The following is a 16,600-nucleotide window of genomic DNA, read 5'->3' as shown; positions in this document are numbered from 1 at the left end:
AGCCTGGCTAATTCTCTATAAACTTGGGCATTGCTTTAAATCAGCTGGAAGCGCAGGCGCTGAACCGTACCATCGCTGGGGCAGAAGTCCCTCTCCCCAGGTCCTCTCCTGCTCCCCGTTGAGGGGGACCTGCGTGGGAGCATCGTCACCAAGAGCACCCAGCACCGCTGGGGATGAGGGTGCCGGGGTGGTCGTGGCGGGGGGATGGCCTCAGCGCCCCGTGCATCCTGCTCACTGGGAAAACATTAACCAATTTGCTGCTAATCGTGTTATCACCAGCACATCTGAGCAGCTGCTGGGGGAGCGGCAGGCCAAAGCAAACACGGCCCAGCGCCCCGAGGACAAGGAGCACGTCAGAGGCAGCTGCGCCTGCTCTCGGGTTTCCAGGTCCCCCTTCTCCCACCGCTGCAGTCCAGTTGGCCTCTGGGAAGAAGGAAGATCTGCAGGGCAAACCTGGCCACCACTGTGACGGAGAGGAGGGATGCTGTGGAGAGGAGGGATGCTGGAGCGGTGAGGGGGGGAGATGCCCTGGCCGAAAGCTGGGCTGGTGCTGTGACACCGGTGCCTGGGTGACCTTGGGCACGCTGCACAGCAGGCACTGTGCTCGGCAAAACACCTGCCCTCCTTCTCTGGGAGATGGGATGCAGGAGGTGAAGGAGTGGGCTGGGTGGTGGGGTGCATGCCACAGGGGGAGAGACGGCGCTGCGGAGAGGGGTTCTGCCGTCCCACAGCACCATGCCCTCCATCTTCCCTTCCTGAGGACAGCCAGCCCTCTCTGGGGGGAAGGGATTAGGCAGGGCGAGCAATGTCACTACGACGGATGCGGTTCCCCTCAATTACTCACCCACCCTCAGGGGAAACATTGTGCCTGGGTTGTTCTTACCCAGCTACTGAGCCCGTCGACCGGCTGAGCTCCTCTGACCTTCTCCGCAGCACAACGCAGGGCAAACGGGGCGAGTGCGTGCCCCCAGGGCGATGGCACCAGGGCGTCACATCGCCCCAGGGCGATGGACCGTGCCCACGGCAGCAGCAGCGTGACCCTGACCTGGGTGTGGGGAGGCGAAGGGGTTGGAGCTTGGGGAAGGGTTTTGCCCGCTTGGTGCCGGGCAGCCGCCCCGGTGCCGGGCTGCGGTGGCAGGGCTGGCGGGGGGCTGCTCACCTGCCCGGCGCGGTGCTTCGCCTACCGGCTCCCACCCGGCTGGGAATTGCCTTTGCCTTTGCCGGTGTGCTTAAAAATAACCCGCTAGCTTGTCAAGGTTATAAACAGAGAGAGAACAAATTGCTTTCTGAGTTGATTAAACTGCTCAGCGTGGCTGCGCACGTGGCACTCGCCGTACGGCTGGGATGAGCCGGGCTCTGGCGCGTTAATTTGCACTCGGCAGTTCCTGTGCTAATAAGGTCTTGATGAGCCGCCTCCTCTTACCTTCAGCGCTGGCCCCTCTGAGCAACACTTGGCTGGGCCCCGAGGCCTTCGGGACTTTTTGTCTTTTCAAAATGGCTTTTTTTTGCCTTTCCATTTCTTTTGAGCAATGCCGTGTCCGGAGCTGCCCCGCAGCCACTGGACCAAATCTCCAGAGGATGTCACCGGGTCCCCAGGGCAGCCGAGGGAGGATGGGCAGCAGCACACCCCAAAATTCAGCTGCAGGGAGCAAAACCCACCTGTGGTCACAAATTGCTCCTGGGTTATTTTCTCCATGCCAGTACAACAGCCATCCTCGCCGCCACGCCGCACCGCGCGGCATCACCCCACGATGCTGCAGCCGCAACAGGGTCTCCGTGCTTAAAAGAGGTTTCCAAATATAACCAGCCCCTCGCCTCCCCCACCCTCCTCTTCCAACTTTCTGGGAAAATCCCTTTCTGCCTAAAATTATCCAGATGTGCTTTACAGCTTGAGGGGAGTTTGTGGGAAAAATACAAGGTTCGCTGGATGAGACGTTTCCTGAAGCATGGGCCTGGGAGCTGGTTCCACTTTGGGGCAGACCCGCACCACTCACGTGCCCGCCACTGCCAGCGCTTGGCTTAGTTAGGCCAGCTCAGTTTTATCCCTTAATGAGAACTACGGAATGAAGGCTTGCCCTTTTTTTTTTTTTTTTTTTTCATTAATTCATACTGTGTGTTGGGGAAAGGAGGAAAAAGATTTACTAACAAGATTGGTGCTTCCTAGCGCTCCGACTCTGGACGCTGTACATGTCTTTAATGGGATATGTAAAGTTTATCAGCACTGCTGTATCCCCCCAAGATCCAAAATCCCGAAGAACATCCCAAGGAGCTGGCACCAGCACCCCATCCAGGGACCAGATTTGGGGCCGAGCAGTGCAAAGTGCCCTGTTTTCCCCCAGGAGAGTTGCCCAAAGGACTGGGACGATGTGGGGGCTCTGGGCAGCCTCCAACCACTGAACGCTTTTTCGGTGGCGATGAACCAGTGGTGGGTGCAGACTTCTGGGCAGGGGCTTCACAGAAATCGTAGCAATTTTCTGCCTCTGCCACTCTCAGTCCTGTCTAATTATACCAAGGGTAGCATCAGACATTAATTTGTTACAGTATTTGTGTATGGAGCACTAGAGATTCGGGGGATGGATTTAAGAGCAGCCTTCAGATCCTTTACCCTTGCAATCTGCTGCGATCGCAAACAACAGCATTTGGCCGTCTGGTTACCTGCCTACATTGGAAATTCAGTTATTTTGAAGTGCTAAATACTATTATTTTTATCTGCAATCATTTTACAGATGCAAAATTAGAGGCTGCATTCAGGCATCTCCGGGGGAAAAAAAAAAAAGAAAAAAAAAAGGCAATATTTGCCCTCTTTGCTCCTAGCTGCCCTTTTCACTCTCTGAGCCGTAAAATAAGATTGACAGGAACTTTGAGACACTGGCAGCAAAGCGCAGCCCGGGTCACGAGCCCGTGGAGCACTCTGGAGGGGAGGATGCCCGGGAACCAGGCTGAGGAGTAGCCGGTGTGGACTGAGCTGTGCCGTGTCAGGTGTTTAACCAGCCTGCTGGAGCTCTTTGAGGATATTACTGCTTTCCTAGATAAGAGAAATTCAAGGGATGTGCTATACTTAGAGTTTCAAAACACACTTGGCATCAGTGCAGATCAAAGCCGAATGGTGCAGGCAGCATCCCGGAATAGAAGGCAAAAGAGGGAAAAGATATGGAATTTACTGGGAGAAAAAAAAAAAAAATACACTGAAACCAACAGCACAAGGCTGCTGAGCTAAAAATAGCAAAGAAGGTATTAGCGGCAGCTCCGCGCTCAGACTGACACTCGGCTCCGCTCCCCTGGCTTGGGGAGAAATCTCCCTCCCAAGCTGGGGATGCACGTGGAAACCGCGGCCGCTCCAGGGAGCCTCTGCTGCCCCAGCCCGGCTCCCAGCCCAGACCAGTGAGGACCAGTAGGGTTTGGGCGAGCCCCAGCAGGGCATGCTCCATGTCCCTCTGGGCAGCCCGTCCCGTCCTGTCCTGCCGTGCCAGGTTGTCTGTGTCCCACGGGCAGCTGTTTCCAATCCCACAAAGTGGAACAGTGCCGCTTTGTCAGCTCCTGCGCCAGCGGCCGGACGTGACCTGGGGCTTTTGCACGATCCTGCTCTCCCCGGGGGACACGGCTGTCCCCTTAGTCTCGGGTGATGGCGGCGCTGCCACCGCTGCAGCGGGGCCCCCGCTTCGCTCACAGCACCGCAGGGACGCGGAGAGCCGAGATGCTGCACGCCGGCTGCTTCCTCAGCCCTTCCTCTTCCTCACCACAGCCTGCTGTTCGTGGTGCCAGTGACAAATCTGCCCCTTCCCACCCAGGCCAGCGGCACCCGAAACGCATCTTCCCCCAACCCAGGGGATACCAGGGAGGGCAGGGTGCCCCCCACCACCTGCCTGTGTGGTACCCCTGGTCAGGACTGTGTTTTAGGACAAGTTTTCCACGTGAAGCCCAGCCAGCAAGGAGGAAGCACGCCCTCCCAACGCGTTTTCAGAGCACGCAGGTTATGTCGCAAACCTGTGCAGAGCCAGGGGTGCTGGGGGGACCCCTCTAAAGCATCAGCCCCAGCCTGCCGGGTGATAGGGCTCAGCTGGGGGAGACCAAAGCCAGGGAAAGCCCCACAGGGGGACAGCTGTGAGTGATGGAGGGGTGGGGGCTCCTATAAAGAGCTCACATGCCCCCAGCTGTGTGATGGAGTGTTTCCCTGCAGAGCAGCAGGGTCTGGGCTGGAAGTGAAGGAGGGACTGGTTTTCTACCTGCTCCTCCTGTCCCTCTCCTGCCTGTGGGTTTGAAGAATGAAAGACATCCTGCCCTTTCTGGAGGAGGAGTATTTCTAAAGCACCTCAAGCCATGGAGCCCTCTTCTAGGTTAGTGCAATCAAGCTAATTGCAGCAGTGAGAGGGGAGGGGGGTGGGCAGGCAGGCAGTCCCTGCCATGCAGGATCCCTGAATTCCTGCTGTGCTGCAGGGGATGAGCCTGCTGGAGCAGGGGTGCTGGGGGGCTGGTGCTGGTAGCTCCTGTGGTGGCTGGGAAGGGGCTGGATCCCATACCCCTGTGGTGATGCAAGCATCTGCCCAAAAAGGGCTGGATTGCAGGGTGATGGTGTGTGCCACCCAGCTGGACATCCCTGAGGATGGGCGTCCCAGGGTACCACCGAACGGGTCCCCATGGTGGGGGTGACAGCTCATCCGGCCACTTGCTTGGCACTGGGGGCTGGAGTGCAACGGCATGTTTGGGGGGCTGAGGGCTGGGGTGCGTGCCAGGAGCCAGCTGGCCTGGCCTCACCACGTGCTGCCGGGTTTCCTCTCGGCTGTGCCAGGTCCCTGCCAGCTGAGTTTGAGGTGAGGCATTAACACTGGTATCTCTGTTAATATTGCTATAAAGCAATAAAGGTAACTTGATTGCGGAAAGGCAGGGAGACCAGCGGGTTTGGAGCCATTCCACAGCGCTGCTATTAGAGAGCTCAAAATGAGAGTTATTAAATTACTGCCAGGTACTGCAGGCTTTTCCTAACAGGGAGACTTCAGCTTGGCTCGGAAACTTAAGCTCTGGCTTGTTCAGGTTAATTAAAAGAGAGCTGGACATCTTCCAGGGCCTCGTGTCTCGCTTCTGACGGCTGCCCCCTTCCCTCCAGGGCCCAGGCGGAGCATGCCATGGGCACCCGTGCGGCGTCACCCTGCCGGGGGGTGCTGAGGGTGCCCCAGGCACCGGGCAGGCACGGCAGGCCAGGGAAACCAAGCTGTGACGTCCCACAGGATGGTGACCTGAGTGTCACTTGCAGTCCCCAGGTGCCTTTGTGCCATCTGTCCTGGGATGCTGTCCCCAGACCCATGGAGCGTGGGGGGTGCTGCAGGGCTGGGGTGGGATCCCCACCCTTCCCTCCCCTGGGAAAGGGGCTCTGGAGCCAAACCCAGGCAGCAGCCAGAGGCTCTAGTGATGCTCGCTACGCTGTCTGCTGCTCTGCTTCTGTCCATTGTCCCCAGCAAATTCCTGGTCCCTTCGTAAGGAAACCGGGGGGAGTGCGGCACAGTGAGAGGGCAGCTGGGGGGGAGGCGGGTGGGCAGACGAGGTCCTTGCTACCCCTTTCCCACCCCTCCTATTGTGTTGCTCTTGGCATCCGGGATCAGGCGTGTTCTAGCTGCTGCATAACTGGCGCGTAAGGATTCACGTGGCTTCTCATCACAGAGAGCAGCAAACCCAGAGCGGCCCAGAAGAGGGGGGCGATGGGGCCTGGGTTTGCCCCAGGAGGCAGCGGGGATGTCTTTGGAGGGGACTGTCTTCTCTGTGCAGGGAGCAATTTTCCTTTCCTCTGTGCTCAGCCATCCCCGCTGCTGCTTTGACTCCTGCCTCAGCCTCCGCAGGGATTTTCCTGCTTCCCCCACTGAATGATGGAAAGTTTGGGGCAGCCCCCTCCCCTCACCCCAGATCTCCCACAGAGTGGTCTTTGTGGGACTGGGAGGTGCAGGCAGGTGGCTGCGCTGCCTGCTCCCCCCTCCCTGGGGGGGAACAACAGGCAGAGGGGCCGGGGGGCTCAGGGCTGTGCTGACCCTCCCTCCTCCCTGCCTGGCTTTGATTCCCTGGCTGCCGGGGAGGGAGAAGAGGGTTTACCCAGCAGCTCAGGCCATAAGAGCTCCCGCCAGCCCCCTGTTCCACCTGACCTCCACGCAGCTGAGGCCCCCAGTGCTCCCAAGCCGGGTCCCCCCTGGCTGGCCCCCCCGTTCCTGGGGAAATGAAAAGCAGCCAGGGATGCGTGGTACCGGGAGGGTGCATCCCACTGCCCATCGAGCACCCCAGGGAGGAGAGTGTGGGGTGACCCCCAGGCCAGGCTGCCATGGTAGGTAAGGGTCCTGTCCCCATCCCCTCCCCAAAACCAGCTTTGGGAGAGCAGGAAAGACCCTGCGACTTCACCACCCAGCCCCAAATTGCCAGGTGGCGGAGGGGTGCCTGGATTTGGGACCAACACCCCCAGGAGGGCTGGGGCCAGCTGCCCTGCCTCTGGCAGCCCTCCCAGGTCCCCGGCAGGATGATGGGGACTGGTGGGTGAAGCAGGGTGCTGTAACTGTTTGCTAGCACCCACCACCCCACAGCACCCTCCCCTCACTGCCCTGGCTGGATTTTCGGGCTGGGCTGGTAGAGGTGCGGGTAAATGCCGCTCACAGCTCCGTTAGTGACTTAACCCCCCAAAATGCTTTTTGGACTCATTTTCCCAGAGAGAGTTTAATGGGGTTTGTCGTGCCAAAACCCCAAGCTATGCCTCACTTTCATCCCCTAATGCAAGCCATATATCAAGAGACACTAACGGAGTAGGGAGGGTTTCTGACAAGGGGATCCTGGGAACAATCAGCCAATACCCCCCCCCCCCCCCCCCAGCCTGCACCCCCCTGTTTTGTGCATTCCTGGTAATGTAAATAGAGAGGCGAGTGCTCGCAGCCCTCCTCGGACCTGAGGAGCCCGTCTGGGGACGGCGCCAGCAGCCCTGCCGGCAGTCTGCTCTCGGGGGCTTTGGCCGGTACCGTTTGAAGTGCCTCGAGTATCAGCATCGGCATTGTGTCCCCAAGGCCAGCCGTGCCCCTGCATGTCCCTGTTGCATGCACGCAGTGGTTGGGAGGTGGGGGGGGGCTCCAGCTCAACCTAAATTGTCCCTTTTCTCCCCTCGAAAGCTGCGTCTCCTGCCAAAACAGCCTTCCTCCTAGCCGTGAGATGAGGATGGAGGGTGTAGCCCTGGCACCACCAGCATCCTGAGGGGCCTTTGGGGCCCTGAGCCCCTTTGAGTACCAGCTGCCGGGTCTGCCTCCTTCCCCGAGCACCCCAGGGTGCCTCCATCCCCTGGCTCTCGTGCGGGGGATGGCCGCTGCAGTGGCTCGGGGCTCTCGTATCCTGTTTAGGGCAGCATTGGGTGCTGGAGAGCCTGCGGTGGTTTGGCACTGGGCACCATCTCCAGGGACAGCCTGGAAAAGTGGAACGGCAGTTGGGTGCCCTTTTTGTGGCACTTTGTGAGGCATGGGGAAACCTGGAAGGCTAACTTTTCTTCATTTAACCGCCTGTGCGTTTGCTTGCTGTGCGTGTTAGCAATGTGGTTTTTGGATTTCCTGGCAGATGCTGGCTATGTATGACACCATGTCACCTCAGAGGGACCTGCAAACCAGCCTGGGCATGCAGTTTTGTCCCCATGTGCTTTGCTCACCATCCTGGGATAACCCAAAGCCACCCTAGGCAGGGCCAGGGAGCCCAAACCAGGCAAACCTCATCCTTCTAAGGAAAAAAAAAAAAAAATTCAAGCCAAAAAGCTTCCCCTGGGAGAGTTTCCAAAACAAATCCCGATCCTTGACTCTGCACAGAAACAGGAAAGCTCCCAGGGATGTTCCTTCAGCTTGCCTGGAGGAGGATCCCCAGCAGCATTGCAGCCAGGGCGAGGGACACGGGAGCCAAGGTGCCACCAGTGCCAGTGTCTGACAGGTCATGGCAGGAGGAGCAGATGCAGCTGGGAACATCTGGGTGCAGAGAAGGAGGTGCTGGCAGAGGGGATGCCAAGAAGGCTCACGCTGGCTCGTGTGCCAGGAGCCGGGCAGACACCGGCTGTGGTGTCCTCGGAAAGTCCCAGGCCAGCAGGAGAAATCCCCTAGCCGAGCACCTAGGGTGGGCTGCGGAGCCAAGGGCTTGAGTTAGCGGGGGCAGCCCCTGGGACCATGCATCCCTGGGGGAGGCTCCGAGGAGAGAAGGAGCTGGGATGGCAGTGAGTGGGCTCTGGATGAGGAGAAGAGACCCTGCTGGGGACAGGGACCCCTTGAGGCCACCTTCCTGGTCCCCAGCCCAGCGGGGACAGACACTCGGGGGAATGGGGCTGCTTCCCTCCATTGCCCACGTGCCCCCGGCAAGGATACAAGTAGGGGGCAGGAGATGAGGGACCCCCAAAGTGGGGAAGGGGTATGCTCCTTGTGGGGTTAGCTCCCCTTTTGTCTCTGTTGGGTGTTGGTAATTCACCCAAGGGCCAGGGAGAGGAGGAGGACTGCGACGTCCCCCACACAGCAATTGCATAAGAAACACAGGGAAGCTTGCTCATAGCTGCAGTCAAAGGGTTCACGGGGCAGGAAAGGCACAGTACCTGCTCAGGCTGAACCAAAGCTGCTGCAAGGAAATGCCACCCCCATGCCGTGAGGGACATTCCTGTGGGAGCGGGGACACCCTGTCACCGCAGGCACCAGCCACCACGTCACCGAGTGGCATGGCTCTGGGTGCCCGCGGCCCTTCCCCTCTCCCACACACCCACAGGGCGTCCTGCAATGGGCCCAGCGATGCTGGGTGGCCCTGGAGGACCCCAGGGAGTGCGTGGGGACTGAGGGCATCTGCGAGGGTTTTATTTGCTGGGACCAGTCCTCCGTGGCCCTGAGGTTTACGAGGCAGCCAAAGCGGCTGCTTCCTCGTGGGCTGCAGCAATAAAGCCTGCCAGGGGGTCAGAGGTGATACCGACTGTTCTCAAGTGGGCAAAACCGGTGGTCTGGGATGGAAACTGAACTTCTTGAGCCATAATCAGAACCAGCGGGGTTAAATTCCGACAGCTAAATACGGAGGACTTAGCCTAAACATCTCTCTGGTTGTGCTCTGTCTGTCCCAAACAGGATCCTGCAGCGTGCAGTTGTTTGGGCAAGGTCAGGCTGCCGGCGTGCCGAGGTTCGCGTGCCGCATCTCCCCGCTGCCTTGAGATCAGGCATCACCGGGGCCACCAAGTTTCCTCCATCTTGGTGCGCTGTTGCACTGGGTAAATACCTCTGCAGCGCCGGGGGAATTTGGAGACACCCGCAAATGGATGCGGAGTTAAGCAGTTGCTGGTTTCGGGGCTCTCCACAAGCGCCAGGGTGAGGTTGATGTTGGAAACCTGAGCCCTGTAATTGTATTTTTCTGCCTGAGTGATATCTGAAGGGTTGGTTAGTTTGTTTGTGCGTGTGTTTGTAGTACAACTATCAAAGGAGGTCTCGACGGTGATGCACGCCGCTTCTAAAAAAGGGCCTGCCCCGGAGCCAGCACCAGCCCTTCTCCAGGTCGAGCCACTACACGTCCCCATAAGCATAACCCGTCCTACCGGCGGCGGCTCCAGAAGCACGCCAGCATTCCCGCGGGAGTGGGGGATCGTCTGCCATGCCTGAAAACAGGCTCTGACATCGCTGAGCACTTCCAGGAGAGCCCTGGGAAGGGATTTCTGCAGGGGGCAAGCAGTAGGTTTGGAAGGACGTGGCCAAAACGTGGCTGCGGAGAGGCTGTGGGAGCAGGGGAGTCAACAGGAGCAGGGCTGAGTAGATGCACCACGGCACTTCCTCGGTTGTGGAAAGGTGAGACATCCCCCCGCTAGAAAAAAGACACTAAAGAAATGCAAACATGGCCATGCATCTCAAGGTCCATGTGCTGAATGTAGCGCAGTCCACTGAGGAGACCTGGCTTGACCTTTCATGGGCTGGTTTCTCCACTGGCCAACCCAACGGGGAGGTGGGAAAGCCTCCGGTGGCATCTACCGCACAAGGCCACCCCCATCCCGGCATCTGTCTGGGCATCTGGGCACCTCCACCTCGCCAGGTCCTGGTTTCTACCTCCAGCCTGCGGGAAAAGTCACCGCTCCCTGTGGCAGGAGGTTAGCAGAGGGCCGGGCGGGCTGCTGAGCGTTAGCATCAGTGTGGTTTATTACGCTCATTAATGATGTGGAGAAGGCAGCGTGTTAGCAAAAACATGACATATTTGGGTTAGTTAAGGCTGAAGGACTCCGCTGCTGTGGGAAAGGATTGCACGAAGATTTATGACATTCACCATGGGCCCGTGCAAGATGATGCATCTTGGATAGACTAATCAAGATAATTCACATATATTGTCCTAAATTAATTATAGCCACTAAGTACAAACCCAACATGTCAATGCAGACAGCTCAATTAAGAGCTCTTATTCAATATATGCTGATGGTCAAAAGAGCAAAGAAAAGATTACAATGGGCAGAGAGTATGGAGCAAAGCGGTGGAAATATTGCAGTATCACTGCTTAAATCAACACGGCTCCGCCAGCACGTGGAGGAGCAGAGGGCGAGGGTGATGGTCACGGAGCAGTGTGGCGAGAGGCTAAAAGGGCACAAGGAGGGACCTGCTTCAGCCCTCTCCTCCTGATAACCTCTTAAAAATGGAAGAGATCAAGTATATACAGGAGATTTTTAAATAACAAGGAGGGGGGGGGAAGAGCTATTTTAAAAAGCAAGTGCTATTTGGGTGGAGCAGGAGCAGTGGTTCCTGTCCATGCGGGGCAGCGACCCCAGGGCACAGCGCCCGTGCGCTGGCCGGGGTGTGCATGCCCAAGGAGAAAAGCTGGGGAAGAGGAGGAGGATGTGCCCGGCTCTGTGTACGCTGGGTGAGACCGGGAGCAGATGCCTCGGGAAAGGATGTGGAAAAATTGGAGAGGGCTCAGGAAAATGGGAAACTGCCTTTGAGTGGGAGGCTGAGGCAGACCCCTGTCTATTTAGTCTATTGCAGGCGAGGTTAGGATGTGACTCCATCGCAGTCAGCACGTACCTCCGTGGGGAAGGGATTTCTTTCACTCAAAAACACGTAATGAAACCCAGCGGCCAGGGGCTGGAGTGAGTCTCGCACCGCAGCAGGAACTCGCTGGGAGAGCTCTCCATCTCCCACCCCGTGTGTCCGAGGGGCTCCCCCCAGCCTCCCTCTGGTCGGGGTCCCTTTCCCCGGGTGCCGTGATGCTCAGCCGGGGACCCCAACGCCAGGCGCCCTGTGCCCCAGGATGAAGGGTTCTGTGCTCGAGCCCAGCAGCGGCTGCGGGAAATCTTTGGGCTGATTTCCCTCCTGCAAGACTCTGGCCAGCATCATGCAATCTGTTTTCATTCCTATTTCATGAGATGTGAATAATTAATGAGAAACACAATGCAGGGAGGATAAGATGGATATATATAAAAATATATATATATATGTATACTCACACAAACACACATATCTATCATGTTAAAAAGAATTAAGGCTCAAATATATGGGGGATGTTGCAGTACAGCAGCTGTGAAAACATGGGGCAGAGAGCAGGGGCACAGGGGAGAGTCCTATAAGGCAGATGGAGGGGTTTTGAGGGATATAGAAGATGAGATATAGGTGTTATCTCCTATGGAGGGAAAGGCAGAAGCGTGGTGTCCTGCAGAGCTCTTGGGGTCCAGCAGCAGGGACCCCCAGCCCTCCCACCTGGCCCGGGAGCTCACCACAGGCAGAGGCATCTCCCCCAGCTCCTTCCCCAGAGACGTGCAGGCCCGCGCGATGCCGAGGGCTGCTCCTGCGTCACCCTGGGGAACGGGCGAGATCCCGGTGGGTGCCCGTGCTGCGGCGGGAGGCAAAGCCCAAGGAAGGATGAGAAACAGCTTCTCTGAGCCCTGGGGCTTCGCAGCCCTGCCAGAACCGCCCTCCTCAGCCTTCAGCAGCAGCCCAAGCCCTGTGCAGCTGCTGCTGCTGCTTCCGTGCGGGGTCGAGCCTCTCGCACGCACGAAAGCTGGGCCGTCCGCAGCCAACTAACAAGTGTCCGCGTGGCGCGCGGATGTGTGAAATCTCTCCCTCCAGCTGCACAGCAAAGCCCATCGCCTGCTGCATCAGGCCTCCCAGCTTCTAGCCAGGCCTGAAAAACGCTAATTGGCAGTAATTAGCCCTCCTGCAGGGATCTCGCCATGCAGCCTCCCCTGTCCCATTGCAACTGGCTGCTGCAAGAAGAGGGGCTGGTGTCCTCCTGCCCCACGCCAGGTGCTGGAGCTCCCTGGGGCTGGACGCTGGAGCTGTGGGGACCTGGCCATCTTCCTAGGAGCTGCCCTGAGCTAACTTGGAGTGATTCTGCGGCGCAGCCCCTCAGCTGCTTTTCCACCCTGGAGCTGAGCCATGGCCGGATGGAGGTAGGGCGAGGGGTGACGTGGGGGACAGGGAGCACCTTGAAGGTGGCCAGTGCTGTAGCTGTGGGCAATGGGTCCTGAGCTCGGGCATCAGCGTGGTCACACCTTCACTTGCTCAGGACATGGGGAGCCTGGGAGTGCCCCGTGGATGTGGCTTGCGTTGCATGAAATGAATTTGTATGTTCTCTGTGCCCCAGCAGGAGTCAGCCCCTAGGGCCCACGCTGACCCAAGGGGTGCACGTGGCCCTCTGTAACAGGAGGGTCTGTGCAGGCCGTGGTTATGGGGTCCGCACGCAGGGACGGCAGGGATGCACTCACTGTCACCTGCACCCCAGCCAGCCCCTGCGTCCTGGCAGCGCTTTGAGCAATGCACCCAGCGGTGCAGAGGGCTCTTTCCCCAGGCAAAATGCGCGGTGCCGTGCCACAGCCCCAGCCACGATCTGGCTTTGTCATGCGACACAGATTGTGGCTGCTCCTCCTGACAGCCCAAGAGCGGGGCATCTTCCTCCTCCTCACTCCTGCCCTGGATTTCCAGCTTTTGAATCTGCTTCACCCAAAAATACCCTCTTATAAATAACCTCGCTGGAGTCCTCCTCTGCACAGTGCCCTGCCCGGTGCCTGCCACCTTCCCCACCAGCTCGTGCCCCGCACTGTGGCAGGGACGGGGCCCTGGCCTGGCATTGCCTGCAGGACAAGTTTTGCCCCCCCCTTGGGTTTGCTCCAGCCCGGCTGTACCTGCACCCACCGGGGCTGGGGGCAGGCATGGGCACCCGGCGCCCGGTCTGGCCCATCCTGCCTTTTATCCACCGAGTTGATCGCTCTTGTTTCCCAGGTCTAATTTATCACCTCACTTTTTATAAATGGGTCATTTCCCATACCCAGCCTGAGAGACAATTGCGACAGGCCCTGGCACCGCGCCACGAGCTCCTTTCAACTTCACAGCGAGTTCATCAAAGGCCCGAGACACCATTTCCCCAAACAGTAAAAGTGTCAGAGAAAGAGGCGTGTTGGGAAGCCTCGGTGACAGCCAAGTGCTTAATTAGTGGTAATGCAGAGTTTACGGCCCCCCTCGCCGCCTCCCCCCAGCCCCTTGTTTCTGGGAAGGGCGCGAAGGGTGAGGCAGGTCTCTCTGCTGCTCGGTGACCCATGGTGTCCTCCAGCGACGCGGCGCTGGCGGAGGGGACGGGGACGTCCCAGCCTGGCTGCTGCAGGAAGACAAGGAGAGATTTCCCCACGCGGTGCCCACGGGGTGCATCCCCATTCCTGGGTCTCCCTTGTGCTGCAGCCCACCCCAGCACCCATGGGTGCCCGGCATTCACAGGCACCCTCTGGTCCCTGGCTGCCGGGTGACTGGAGAGGATGCAGGAAAGCCCCTGTGCAGGGTCAGCAGCAGAAACACTGCTTCCCACCCAGCTGTCCTCATCTCAGTCGCAATCTCCTGGCTCCTGCGATGCCTCCAGCCCCATGAGACACGGCGGTGCTGCGTCGGGCTGGCGCAGGGGGCTGCGTACCGCTGTCACATCCCTTTCGTTCCTCTCCTCTCTGCATTAATCCTCTCTCTTTTCCTCCAGTAATCACCTTCCTGCCCATCACGCTCCCTGCCTCTCTCCAGGCTATTTTTACCATATCCTTTCGGCAACCGAGCAGCCGGAGCCAAGCGTGGTGACTTCAGCGTTCAGAGGCAGAGCGTGAGCATTAACGGAGCTGATGGCATTATGATATTGGCACTCGTCTCTCTCACGGCTTCCCTAACACCGCCTAACGTCAGCCAGGATTTTTAGCCACGACGGTGCATTTAGCAGGGGCTTCTCCCTGCCTCCCACAGCTGCCAGACCCATCCTCTTACCCCTGACCTTGCTGGGGGCCAAATTTCCCACCAGAAGTTGCCAAATACAGGTAAGTCTCACAAAGAAAATCAAGAGATCTGGTGATGTGGTGCTTCATCCGCCCTGTTCACGGATGCCTGCAGCTCCCAGGAGAGCGGATCACCGTAGGGAGCACTGCTGCCACTGCGAAGCCAGAGGTACAGGGGGTGAGCAGAGAGGGCTCCCCCATCACCTGGCCGGCGAAGTACTGCATCCCGCTCTAGGATGAAGCCGGTCCCAGAGCACCTCCATGCCTTGCTTTCCTGCCTGTGAAGGTGCCGTGTTACCCCTCAGGACAGACGCGTGGCCAATGGGGATGAGCACGGCGATGGGCGGTACTGTGGCACTGCTTGCTATCCACATTCTTCGTCCTCCCAAGGGCTGGAGCAGCGCTGAGCTGATACAAAGCAGATATAAAGCTGATTTTCATTAGGGAGCAGTCTCAGAGGAGCGCCGGGTCTCACCGTGGGGCCTCGCTGGGACCCAGCGGGGCTGCGACGCCAGCGGCTCTGCCCACTCCCCGGGCGCATACCCCACGCCGGGTGATGGATGGCATCTCCCCACCGCTGCCCCACGGCACGTTGGCAGAGCTGGTGCAGATCCACCCCGGGAAGGGTTGATGGCCGTGATGGACCAAGTCCCCACGTGCAGGACTGTGTTGCCCCACGCGCAGGACATCCCTGCCCGGAGGAGCCCGCAGAGGGACCTAGCGGCTCCCCGGCACGTCCCACCTGGCCACGGTTCCCCGCTTCGCCTCCCTGGCCTCGAGTTTCCTGAGTGCCGGGCTCTCCCCCCGCCACCCTCCTCGGCACGGCTGGGGCCTTGCAGCTACAACCAGGAAACTATAAAACTTTACAGAGTGCGGCTGGAGAGAAACAGGAATTGCTGCAGTGACTGCCAGAAGGGCCAGCGTTAGATTCACAAGATTTTCCAGGGCTTGGACTCGCCAGGAAGGGATTTATCCACCTAGGAGGAGCTGTAAAAACTAAAATTAAATTCTTCATCTTGGAAAGGGAGGGGCGAGAGAAAGAAGAAAATGTTTGACCTCCCCCCAAATGCTCTGCTGGAGGCCAGGAACCAGTGGGGGACATGGGGCACCCAACGGCTGCACCTGCCGAGACCCTGGCTGAGGGGGACCCTGGCACCCCGGGGGGTCCCTGCCCCAAACACAGTGAGTGGGTGCTGCTTGTCCTGGTGGGGGCTGCACCCAGCACCCCTCCAGCCTGACCTTCTTCTTCAGGGCATCATTCAGGGGTCTCCGTGGGTACCAAGGGGGAGAGTTTGGGGTCAGTGTCCCCTCCCCAGTCTCTGTCCCCAGTCCCATGGCTCCATCCCACACATGCCATCCCTACTGCAGGTGAGGATGGTGCCGGGCATTGCGTGGGGGCAGTTTGAGACCCCAGCAAAGGGTGAGCAGGGATGTTCCTGCCAGCCCAGCCTGACGGCACCCTAGCAGCTCGGTGGGGGGTGTTTTCCATGGTGTTTTGGGGGCCGGCAAGCAGTTGGGAGGAAAAAACCATGCTGGACTACGGGCTTCAGGGAGGTGCTGCAGCATCCTGGGTAGCCATTGCAGGGGACAAAGCAGTACCTGGCTGGGGTAGGAGCTGCTGCTTTCTCATGGGGTGCAGCTGATTTAGGGACCACGCATGGCTCCCAGCTCTGGGCCAGCTGAGCCGTGCCAACCTCACCTGCTCTGCACTGTGGCCAAGGGGACCGGACCGGCAGCAGGTCCCCTCCTGTGCCAGGGCCACCAGCTCTCATCCCGGGTCGTTTTGGGACTGGCATTGCCCAGGCACTTAGTGCAGTCCCAGGGGCATCTCTCTGCCCATCTGCCATCCCTGCCCTCTCCTCCGTGCTGGTGTGGGACCGGCAGGTCCTCCCTCACCACCCTGCTCCTCCCCATCCCACCAGGCTCCTGCGGAGGTGGCGGGCAGGGGCATGCCAGGGTCACCCGGCCACGGGCCCGCCAAACCGGCCTCGGCACCCACAGGCTGCCAGAGCAACGCGTCCCGCATTCCTCTACCTCTCCTCCAGGGTTTTTCCCGATATAAAGGTGCATACAAAGCTTTTAGCAAAAGTCCGTGCTGCTGCCAGCTTTGGGGGCCATTTTCCACATCAGGGGAGCCGGCACAGCATCCCAGCCGGCGCGCAGAGGAGATGGCTGTGCTATGACAGGATCTTTTTAGGAATATAGTGCTTACAAGGCAATAAATCTTACGTTGCCTATCTCTTTGCAACAAAGAGTCCCTGGAGCCTCGCCGCTGAGCGGCATGGGAAAGCATCCCGCCATGGCCGGGGAGAAGCTGGGCTGCTCCTCCAGACATGTGGAGGCAAAGATCAAACAAGGCTCACTTGGAAATCTCAGCAA

The sequence above is a fragment of the Balearica regulorum genome, chromosome 9, assembly GCF_011004875.1.
Source record: "Balearica regulorum gibbericeps isolate bBalReg1 chromosome 9, bBalReg1.pri, whole genome shotgun sequence".
Classification (NCBI taxonomy): domain Eukaryota; kingdom Metazoa; phylum Chordata; class Aves; order Gruiformes; family Gruidae; genus Balearica; species Balearica regulorum.
This window is presented reverse-complemented; position numbering follows the sequence as displayed.